General features: G+C 37.1%; 1 protein-coding gene and 1 long non-coding RNA gene across 13 annotated transcripts in view; one reads left to right on the forward strand and one right to left on the reverse strand.

Annotated features, from left to right (window-relative positions):
• Positions 1-12,547, forward strand: part of Ipk1 (Inositol phosphate kinase 1) — a 1,778,442-nt gene that overhangs the window by 287,331 nt on the left and 1,478,564 nt on the right. The window lies entirely within an intron of this gene.
• Positions 618-2,059, reverse strand: LOC138707914 (uncharacterized). Its single transcript, XR_011334439.1, has 2 exons — positions 1,306-2,059; positions 618-1,041 (listed from the first exon to the last, which is right to left on the reverse strand). It is a non-coding gene; the product is annotated as an uncharacterized lncRNA (long non-coding RNA).

A 12,547-nucleotide genomic window follows, 5' to 3' on the forward strand; every position in this document is an offset into this window, starting at 1 on the left:
TGTGAAATAATGGTGAAATGAAGAGGATGAGGGGCACAAATTTTTCTACTTTTGAGAAAGAGTTGTTGATAGAACTAGTAAACAAGTATAAAGAAATTATAGAGTGCAAGAAAACCGATGGGTTGAAAATAAAAGAGAAGGACGAAACGTGGGACAAACTAAGAGACGAATATAATTCGAATGGGAGTGTGACATCAAGAACAACAAAACAACTGCGACAATTTTATGTTAACTTAAAAAGATCAGCTAAGAAAGCAAGGAGTGACGAACGGGTGGAAAGGTATAAAACAGGTGGTGGTCAATGTACAACTAAAGTTGATGAAAGTGTTCTGTCCCTCATAGAGGACCAAATAGAACCTAACAGCAACCCCTTCGACTGTGATTCAGAATACTATGGTAAGTACCAGTTGCATTATATTAGCATTATATATTCATTCAAATTAAATTCGTTTGTATTTAATAACAATTTTATTTTATTTTTAGGTGACGCTGAAATAATTACAACCGAACAGGAAGCAAGATCTTGCGATATTGTTGAAGTCATAGCAGTAATACACGAGGTGATAAATCACTTTCATTAACTATATATACTTTTAAATTTATATTATATCAAGACAAATTGTAAACTATAATTTGTATTATTGTTGTTGTAGGAGAATGTAAACAGAAAACAATTATCACTTGAGGACAACACAGCATCACTTGAAATGGGTACACCAGGCCCGGCGTCTAACACATCTCTTCTTGTCACTCCAGTTGTGAGTACGACACTTCTATTAAGTTTTTAGGTTAGTTATTTTTTAAATTAAGAATGAAAGTTTAATAAACGGGGTTTGTACTTCCAGGCTGAAGCTTTAACAGGAGCAGAAAACTGTAACAAGCAGCAGACTCGCGTCACCAAGGTCAGTATCAGAGCTGGTCACGTTGAGGGTTATAATAAAAGTTTGCCAGGAGTGCCAAAATTTTCACTGCTGATTTTTGTTTCCAGGCCAACCTTTGTCGTAACAACATTGCTGCACTTGCCGAGAGCAGGACAACTCTCTGTGAAAAAGAAATGTATTTAATCCAACAGAAATATAACCAGGAGCAACAACTGCTGAAAATGAAAATGGAAACTGAGAAACTAAAACAAGAAGCATTTAGAGAAAAATGAATATATTATAAAGAAAAAAGAAAGCGTGTTGAGGATGAATAAGTTAGTTGCAGTGTATTTTGTTTGTAGAAGTTTGGTAGAAATGTATAGTTTAAGCGTGTTTCATGTAGTATAGGTAACAAGTTTAAAAATAAAACGTTTGTAGTACTTACAAGCGAAGTGTTGTTGTGCAAATGCGTTCCTGTAAGCTGCTGCAGTTTGTTCATTTTCCATGTGAATAGGAACAAGATTCTGGTTTCTAATGTGCCTATTCCTTCTTCTTTCTGTGATGTACTGATGCAGTGTCAAATCTTCTGGAGGAAGTTGATCCCTTGTCTCCACTGCAATGTTGTGCAACACTGCTGTCGCCACAATTATCGTCAAGGTTGTTTGTCGTTTAGTTCGTAGCCCCAAGCTGAGAACCGGAAAACGTCTCTTCCACACACCTATCATCCTCTCTACACAGTTTCTTGTCCTAATATGTGCTGCATTATAATTGTGCTGGGGTCTTGTTTCGGGATGAAGGTATGGTGTTAGTAGATATTTTCTTAAAGGGTATCCACTGTCACCTAAAAGGATACCCTCATCAATTGCTCCCATTTCAAATTGAGCTCTGATATGCGAGTTGCTGAATATTGTGCTGTCGTGTACTGATCCAGGCCATCTAGCTACTATATCCCTAATTAGGAGGTTGGCATCACTGATGACCTGGACATTAACAGAAAAGTAACCTTTTCGATTCCGATATATTTCTGCCCTATTGCCTCCAGGTGACTGAATCTTGATGTGCGTACAGTCTATTGCACCCACAATACCAGGAAAATTGTACATATCGTAAAACTGTTGTACAATACTCGGGCGTTGTTGTACTGAGGGGAATGTTACGTACCTTCTTCTCATTGATGCTATTGCTGCAGAAACTTTACTAACAATTCTACTTACTGTAGATTTTGAAATTCCAGCATTATCTCCAACCATTAAATGAAAGGATCCAGTGGCATAAAACCTCAGAGTTATCAGTATCTGCTGCATTGGAGATAGAGGTATGTTTCTGTTGGTCGGGTATTCTAACCTCTCTTGTATTTCTTCCACAACCTTACCGACGACAGTTTTGGACAATCTATATCTCTTCAAAAATTCTTCTTCTCGCAAATTTTCAAAATCATTTCGTCTTAAAGCTCTTCCCCTATTAGGAACGGCATTCAGATGGTCTAAATACAGCAATTCCACATCAAAAGCATTATTTACGTCCGCCATTTTCAACTGTTTAACAATTGTTAAGCCTTTAACATAAGGGAGATGGGATGTTAATTTAACACAGAGTTTAACTCTTTGTTAGAGCTAACATTTGTTGATGGAACAGAATTTTTGTTAAATCAAATGTTAAACTAGTTTAACAACGTGCTAAAAATTAACATTGGTTGATGAAACTCGGCATTATTATATTTGCGTGAATTTCTAAAGAAGCAATGTTTTAGGGAGGATTCAATCACAACATGGCTGAATCTGCAAAGATATGAGTATAATTTTAATTTCATTGTAAATTACTGATATGTTTTAATATTAATGTTCAATTTTAAAATATCAGTATTAATTACAACAGAAAAGTAATAAGAGAAATGTTTGCTATATATGAATAATTATGTATGTATGTATGTATGTATGTATGTATGTATGTATGTATGTATTTTTTACTTGTTCGTTTAACGACGCTGTATCATCTACGAGGTTATTTAGCGTCGATGGGATTGGTGACAGCGAGATGATATTTGGCGAGATGAGGCCGAGGATTCGCCATACATTACCTGACATTTGCCTTATGGTTGGGGAAAACCTCGGAAAAAATCCTACCAGGTAATCAGCCCAAGCGGGAATCGAACCTGCTTCCGAACGCAACTTCGAATCGGCAGGCAAGCGCCTTAGCCGACTGAGCTACGCCGGTGGCTGTATGTATGCATGCATGGCATTGGAATATTTGTTCGAGAAATTAAACTATAAACTATATTTTATTCGCCACTTTTCTAAAAGAACTGATTTCTTGCGAAACGCTGTGAACGTGAAATAACAAAGATACAGCATGTCATCTTCATGACAATTTTTTCCGCATGAATCTATTCTACACCTGCGTGAAGTCGAGACGCGATATTGTGGCTGGATTAATACTGTTATCCATACATGCAAACTCCAGACAAAGAGATTTCGATCGAAGGATGACACACTCCAGTACAATGTAATCAACTTTCCCGTGCCTTGGGGAGTTAGGTGCATTAAAAGCGCTGACGTACGAGGTCCACCTAACAATCCAGATCCACTTGAACGTCGTTACAAGAGAAAGAGCCATCAGAATCCTTTATGTGCGACATAATTACTTCTCCGGGCAAGAAGAAATTACCATTGCAACCAAACTGGTTCGATTCCTGTTTGCAGCATTGAACGGTTGAACTCTCTGATACAGCCAGTGTTTTCATCACTTTGACGAGTACGATCTCTGCTAGAGAAGTGCTGTGCCTGTGGAAGAGAACATAAGATTTATACTATTTCTATGTATGAGTTCTTCAATTGAGAGAGACAGAAAGGCTAATAAAATTTTGTTAATTCATGTACGTTATAAAAGTAATAAATTCTTTAAAATTATTTAATTGCATTTGAGAGACAAAAATTGTGGTTTTGCAATATTTCGTGTAAGATGTTCTAAAATAATTCAAGTTATAACATATCGTCGTTGTTCCTGCAATAATTCCTATGTAACATATTTATCCATTTTCAAGTTTTTGCTGTAGTAAATGACTTAAATAGTGATAGAGCAAATAATAAAATCTTCTATATATAATTATATTTCTTTGTTTCGAAAATGTATAAATTCACAGTCTTCTATGTACATCTGCCATAGGATTAATAAATGTATTTTTTCTTCTTACTGACAAATTTTATATTTTGCACATAGGAGTTATTGCAGGAACAACGATGATATTCTGTACTAATCGTTGAGTACAGTGTATACTATATAAAATGAAACTTCTGACACAGAACTCAGACAGTTATATTGGTTACAGTATAATAGATCTACCCAAGGAGATTTTAAAATATTTGAAGATAGGCTTGATCATCCCACGAAATTAAAATAACTCATAATTATACATTGCGATTTTATTGTCAATATCTTCATTAATTCTAATTGTAAAATTGAACTGTGTATTATTTTTAAATTTTATAATTGTTTACGAACTTTATTTGAGCCAACTTGACTTTTATGTTTGGACGATAAGTTTACTACATTGCATATTAAGTGCTATAATAAAACAATAATAAATGGATGAAATTAATAAAAATAATATATAATAGTAAATAATGACATAATATTCAAATCAATACGGAGTTTTAATGAATGTATATCGTTATTTTCCCTACAACTAGCACGGTGTGAAACCTCATTTGTAGTTAAAATATTCATTCATAATATAAATTATCTTGAAATAATTGTCCTTGCCAACATTGATTGGAACTTTATTTTTAGCAATACAAATTAAATATTTTGTTGTATGTTGGATCATTTTTTAAATTGTTCTTTGATTTGATTTGTACTGATATTCCCCTGATTAATATCAAGGTGACGAGAAAAAAATCATAAAATATTTGTAATAAATGATCTACAAAAACAAACTTATTAGCTGATATAAAAAATGAAGTCATGGTTCTTTGTACTCTCATGCTCAGAAATGGCCTGAAAATGTAAACAGACCACTTTCTCTTCAAGTCTACTGTTTGAGACAACATGAGCGAGGTTATGCTGTTAAGTAAACACGCGAAGTCCAGTGGCGGGCTGTAAGAAAGGAACTAGTCTGCGTATTACCTATTCTGTACGGCGATGATACGATTATAGCCATACGAAAAACAAATTAATCAAATTAAGCAACATGAAATAGTCGGTGTAGTGACGGATACACATTAGAGTCAACTCTACAGCGAGATTAAGACTTATATTAGCTAATTGTAAAAATTGCTCCAAATAGAGGACGCATTATATGTAGGTGGGAGACTTATATGCATCCTGAAGAGATAGCTTTGCGCATACTCTGCAGGGTTGAAGCCGTATTTCTATTGATTAACATATGGCATGAACAAGGAGAAGATGGGCTGAAAGACCACAGGAAACAAGAGTACAGGCAAAAAATTACTATTTCTTAACAGGATGCCACGTTTGGGAAGAGATTCAGTGTCATTCTGACTTCTTTGAACATTTAATTAATTCAATCCCATGTCGCTTGAGGGCTGTAATAGATTGCACGATGCCAAGATTAAATACTGAATAAGTTAATGTGTGTGGGGATCAAGGAGTAAAATGATTGTTTCATTTGAAATTAAATTGAAATGTCAGGAGTAAAATCTCTCTGTTATGTTTATTCATTCTTGATCTTTGGGTTTAGAGAGGAGTTTGTTCTGTGGTTTTTGTGTACATAACACACTTATAAGTTATATGTTTATGTCATTAATAGTAGTCGTACGAATACATAATTAGGCCTATGTCTATGTATGAAACTAAAATTTGATTAAATGTTATTTGTATGGTTTAATTGTATTGTCGTAGCCTCATGCACAGAAATGGCTGGAAAATATAAACAGATCATTTGCGCTTCAAGCGTACTCTTTGAGACAACACGCGCGAGGTTATGCTGACAAGTAAACATGACAGACCAATTGGCGGACTGTAGGAAAAGAGTTTTTGCATATGCCTATTACCTCTTCTCGACGACGTTGAAGCTTTTCCCAAACGTGGTATCTTGTTAATAAATCATAATTTTTGATCTGCACTTCTGTTTCCTGTGGTCTTTCAGCCCATCTTCGCCTTTTTCTTCTCATGCGTTAAACAATGGAAATACGGCCTCAGTATTGCAGGGTATGCGCAAAGCTTTCTCTTCGGGGGGCTTATGGACCTCTTACATACATATAATGCCTTCTCTTTTAATGAATGAGAGATTTTGAGTCATTTCTACAATTATATACGTAATCTTGTTGAAGAGTTGACTCTAATGTGTATCCGTCACTGCACTGATTATTCCACGTCGCTCACTTTGATTAATTTGTTATTTATATGTTTTAATTGTTTTTTCATATACTGGGTGTTCATTTGAAAGTGTGTCATGACGTCACTGTTGATGAGTCAGCGATTTGAAGAGAGTTTCAGCTTTTGTATCAGAGAAATTGCCTATTAATCAAGGCGTTCAATCTGACCTTGAGAACGTGTACGGTATAACTTGAACGTCGTAGCAACAGATGGCGGTCTGTGCGGTCTGTGTGCTAAAATAACCTCTTTCGAACTGTGTTTTGCGCGGGCAAGTCGTACGTAGGGTATTTGTTATCATCGGTTGCGTACGGCAACATTCCACAATACAAATCAAATGCTCCGTGTCCATGTTGACCGTCGAAGTTAATGTCAACAAATACGTAAGTAATCGTCTTAACCCTCTCCCCATATCCCGACAGTAAGAAAAAACTCACTTCAATACATGTTTCGAAACAGTTCACATTCCTGCCACTACCGGCGTTACCATACTTATCGGTAAGTACTCTTCTGAATGAACGCCGTACTTGCTAGGCAACTTCTCTGGCACATACGTAATACAACTCTGCGGAAGTGTAGGAAGATTGAATTCTCTAGGCTCATCGACTAGCCACATGACGGCATACAGCGAGCCATGACGCACTTTGAACTGAACACTCAGTAGAAGAGGTAACACGCAAAGACGAGTTCCTTTCCTCACTAAGTCTGTAGTGTTTACTTTTCAACATAACGTCAGCGTGTTCTGTCTCAAACAGTAGGCTTGGAGGACAAGTAATCCGGTTACATTTTCCGGTCATTTCTGAGCCTAAGGGTACAAAAGATGTAATACGCAAAGCCTAGCTCCTTTCCTACAGTCCGCCACTGGGTCTGTCGTGTTTCCTTAGTAGCATAACCGCGCGCCTGTTCTGTCTCAAACGATTGGTTTGGAGCTCAAGTAATCTGCTTATATTTTTCGATCATTTCTAAGCATTACGGTACATTAGCAAGTTGTAGTAAAGATCCAATGATTAAAAGTGATTATATATAAATATAGCATTTTTGTCCGACTTGTTAAAAGTGAAACACTGATGCGCGTACATCTTCATGTTGTGTGATACGTTTTCTGTTATCACTATGTAACATAGTGAAGGCAATATCGATCACATACATAATTAAAATAATGACAGCGATGTGTGTGGAAATGAAATAAGTAAAATTAGTGATGATCCAGCACTGTGGGCTATAAACAAACAAACAAGAGACAATTTCACTAGTTAAGGGTGAAACAAAATTGGAATATTTAAGATTTAAAAAAACGCAGAACTGTGATATCTAGAATCTAGAGGTAATATGCTACATTATTACTAATATGTTTAAAGTTATATTTAATTTTATTTGTTGTGTATCGTTTCCTCCCTTATCACTTTCATTTGAATATTGACTACCCTTATTCAAAATGTGTTCATTTCGCTTAAATTTTCATTAGATTAATACTTATGTTGGGGAGGCAGAATTTTTTCTTAAAGACCCTGAACGGCAAAAATTTTAAATACAGCTCTGTTGTGTTTACATGAATTCGTCCGCACTCACTCACACGTCTTCATGGCGTGTATTGCGTTTCGACAACAAAATATTGTATTACTCGACCGAGGCGAGTGGACCCACGGGCGTAATTTGAACTATCGCGATGCGGTATTACGAACGCAGGAGCAGTAGCGTCACGACTCCGGGCTGCAGGACTCCACTGGCCTTGGTCGAGTAATACCAACAGCAACGTAAACAAGAATAAATGAAGGGTTGAGAACCGTAGTGGGCCAAGCGCCATTTACTAAATCCGTAGAAAACAAGGGTTAAAATGAAGTTATTACCATAATTCAATGGAAGTGTATAGGAAGTTTTATAAAGTATACACATTCAAACTAAATGATATGTCAATCTTCATTAAACTATGGTATTCACTTAACTTTAACCCTTGCTTTCTCCGTTTTTAATAAATGACGATTAGCTCACTATGGCTCTGAAGCCTTCAAATGGCTGTGCTTTTCGTACTCCAATCTGTATTATTGTTTAATAATCACACATGTGTTCATAATCGTGATTGTTTCTAATTCTAATGTCCGAAATATGGAAAGAGACATAGAGACTCATCTTCTGTGTCACTCTGTAAGCCTATGAGATTCAAAATTATGTCCTCGCTCTCTTTCTCTCTTGTACGGAGGAGGCTTATTGAGCTTACCACTCCTATTCGGTGAATGATTGGGTAGCCGAACGGTCGTGCTCTTGTACAAGTACAGCACTACGCACTGTGAACTCAACTCTCAACTCGGGCTATGGTATGGATGGTGATGATGATAATGATGATGATGGTATGTGAATTAATGATGGCGAAATGAGTCCGAGGTCCAACGGCGAAAGTTATCCAGCAATTCTGCTTCAATTGAAGGGTTCAGAGACATAGCGGGTCAAGCGCCATTTATTAAAAACCGAGAAAGCAAGGGTTAAATTTAAGTAAATACAATAATTTAATGAAGATTGACATATAATTTAATTTTAATGTGCATACTTAATCTTACTTGCTATATGTTCCGTTAAATTATGGCAATCACTTAATTTTAACTCTTGTTTTCTCAGTTTTTAATAAATGGCGCTTGGCCCACTGTGGCTCTGAACCCTACAATTGGTTGAGGGGAAAACCCCCGAAAAAATCCCAACCAGGTAACATATCCCAACCAGGATTTGTACCCGGGTCCACTCGTTTCACGGTCAGACGTGCTAACAGTAACTCCACAGCGGTGGACAAAATTATGTCCTACTCCCCGCTCGTTTTGTAAGGGAATGACGTGAAACACATTGTAGCACAAATATCAAGACTGTTTTGCGTGAAGTTGTTTTTGTCTTCTTGTGCAGCATGTAAGTTTTCCAATTTCTCATTGGTGTATATATATCATGCTTGTGTAATAATTTATTTTCTCGGCAACTGTCATTACCTTTAATGACAAAAACATGTAGCTAAACTTAAATACTTTGTGTTATTGTCACTTAATCGCTTATCTCCCTTATCAGCACTTAAATAAGAGTGTTCACTGATATGGTTACGTAGGAACGTTTCTTAATGGTCGATGCGTGTCACACTATAAGGCAATAAGTTCAACTTCCATTACGAGCACTCGTAGGAATGAGTATCACATAGTCAACATAGTGGATACGATTTGAAGGCAGTACCATTTTAACGCATGGGCGAAGCCGGTGGCGGCCCCGAGGTATAATACGCCTCAAAATGATGATAGTAACAATAAAAGTAATAAATGTAGGGACAGATCAAATACAGTATTAATTGCAACCAAACTTCATTCATTGAACAATAATGGTATTGTTTGTTGCTGTCTCTGTCCTCCCTGCTTTGACAGTATCCTCTGCTCAGTTAAAGTAGCTGCACAGTCTAGTACAGGGCCATCATTCTATTTTTACTAACATTTCCAATATCAACCTGGATGTGTCTTTGGATTAGCGGTTGAGGAACCGGAAACATCGTTTGCTAACCCTTTCCACGACTGGAGTTCGATGATACTGGCGTAAAATATAGGCTAAACAAATCACTTTACGAGGTATAGGAGAGAAGAAAAATAGTTCATACATTTACGTAAACTAGGAAATATCGCGATTTTGAGTTTGATAATTTTCATTAGGGCTGGGTTTTTCTTTAATCAAAATACAGTAATTACTGTTTGTACTCACGAATTGAGCTATCCATTAGGACGTATTCATTATGCAGTGTATATTGTACTGTCTACAGCACATTAGCTTAGAATATAGAGAATGAAGTTAAATTGAAATATAGTCATAATATGGATATTTAAATACATTTTTGAAAATGGTGGCCGTTCATTTCGATACAGGCTTCAGTTCTTTTGTGCACATTATCGCGCACTATAGACTATTGTACCTAATTCCAATTACCAGTTTCGTCCTTCGTACTAGTAACTCGTGTTGAAATAATTCTGTACCTACTCTATAAAAGAGTACCTTACGTACTGTAAATGCAATGTTCACTTCTGCCAGATCCGAAAAGATAAAATAACTCAGACATGCTATCTACTCTCCATCCAAGTGGTTTTGTCGCAGAGTCGTAGAAAGGGGGGAAATCACGTGACAGTTAATTACTTATTTAAGTTATTTTAAACAGTTGTATAATAGTACGTAGTCGTCCAATTCCTAACAGAAATTAATGTTTTCAGAAAAGAGCTAAGACAGCCCAGCCACTAGCCTTTACAGAGGGGCAAGTAGAAGCGGGTGGGGGAAACCGGGTTGCGAAGTAGGCAAACGGACGACAGTAGCCTACCTGTGCGAAAATATGATTCAATATTGAAAGCTCTTTCGTCACTGGAAAACGCGAACATATATCTGGAACGTACTATACTCACCAACTCAGTACTGTTTACTCATGACCGTAAGGCGACTTTCACTGCATACAGTTGGAAGTTTAGTAGTAGAGGGGGTGGGAGTGAAGTACATTCAAAAACTCAGGTGCAATAAAAATTGAAGTAAAAATAAAATGATGTCCTTGAATATACAGTCACCAAGCTTGTGTTGTGAGGTTACTAGGAACAATAGACTGTGCAGGTACTATTTCGCATTGACTGTAATGAGACGATAGTAGCGATTCTAGTGGTTAGCAACTATCTATGGATGAATATTTACTACGTATTGAGCTTCGTGACTGTATATACTTGACTGTGGTAACTGTATTGGTTCACTGCTGTGGAGTAATGGTTAGCAGGTCCGGCCATGAAACGAGCGAACGGGTCCGGGTTCAAATCCTGATTGGGACAGTTATCTGGTTGGGGTTTTTTTCGGGTTTTCCCTCAACTAATTGAAGAATTGCTGGGTAACTTTCGCCGTTGCACCTCGGACTCATTTCGCGATCATTAATTTCTCATATCATTATGCATAAAATAGCCCGGATTAATTTTACGGTGCGCCGTGCTGTACTTGTACAAGAGAGCGGCCGTTCGGCTACCCAATCATTCACAGAATAGGTATGGTAAGCACAATAACCCTCAGGCTGCAGTGCAAGGCTTCGGGTCCTTCGCACAAAGGAGAGAAAAAAATTCTATACAGAGTAAACCGTAAGTAATGTCATTAATTTCAAGTGGCTATTCTTTGAGATATTTCAAACAAAAAGTTTAATACAGTTATACTTGTTTTTGCTTCCTTTTCGAGATAAAAAAAAAGATTGTTTTGTATCAAATATTTCATAGCGAGTTTTGGGAAAACCATTGATTGAATTTCCAATATGATCTAAATGAGGGGTTGGAAAGCAATGGTGGATCATTAATGTTTAGGTGAGGGGTTTGGACTTTTTCCATTGCTGGTTGTCACAATCAAAAATTAAAACACAACGTTTCGAAGGGAGGTTCTCCCTTCGTCTTCAGGTGGAAGGAAGGAGAGAAAGGAAAACACCTACTGTTGGGATCGTTACGTACAGATATTCTGTATGACTGATCACTGATGATATGGCGTTGTTAGCAGAAGAGGAAATGATGCTAAAAGATATGCTACTGGAGCTAAATGACAGCTGTGAGCAGTATGGGATGAAGATAAATGAAAATAAGACGAAGAGAATGGTCTTAGAAAAATACAGAAGATATACTTGCGAATTCTAAATAAGCCAGTAGAGCAAGTGGACAGCTTGAAATACTTGGGGTGTACTATAAGCAGTAACATGAGCTCCTGCCAGGAAGTCAAAAGGAGGATAGCAATGGCCAAGGAACCTTGGTAGAGGGGCAGAGAAGGCCTGACGGCCTTATCTCTACCAGGTTAAATAAATAAATCTAATCTAATCTAATCTAATCTAATCTAATCTAATCTTTTAACAGTAAAAGGAGCATTTTCTGCTGACCTCTGGAAAAAGAACTAAGGAAGAGACCTATGAAGTGCTTTGTGTGGAGTGGCATTGTATGGATCAGAAACATGGACATTACGACGAAGTGAAGATAAGCGAATAGAAGCATTTGAAATGTGGATATGGAGAAGAGTGGAACGTGTGAAGTGTCCAGAGAGAATAAGAAATGAAGTTGTGTTGGAAAAAGTGGGTGAAGGAAGAATGATGCTGAAACTAATCAGTAAGAGGAAAAGGAATTGGTTGGGTCACTGGCTGAGAAGAAACTGCCTACTGAAGGATGCACTGGAAGGAATGGTGAAAGGGAGAAATCAGTTCATAGACGACATTAAGATATATGGATCATATGAGGAAATGAAGAGGAGGGCAGAAAATAGGAACGATTGGAGAAAGCTGGATTTGCAGTGAAAGACCTGCCCTTGGACAGAACAGTAAATGAAATGAATGATCGGGATTGTAAATATTTAATATTAATAAC

Source organism: Periplaneta americana, chromosome 10 (genome assembly GCF_040183065.1).
Source record: "Periplaneta americana isolate PAMFEO1 chromosome 10, P.americana_PAMFEO1_priV1, whole genome shotgun sequence".
NCBI classification, from domain to species: domain Eukaryota; kingdom Metazoa; phylum Arthropoda; class Insecta; order Blattodea; family Blattidae; genus Periplaneta; species Periplaneta americana.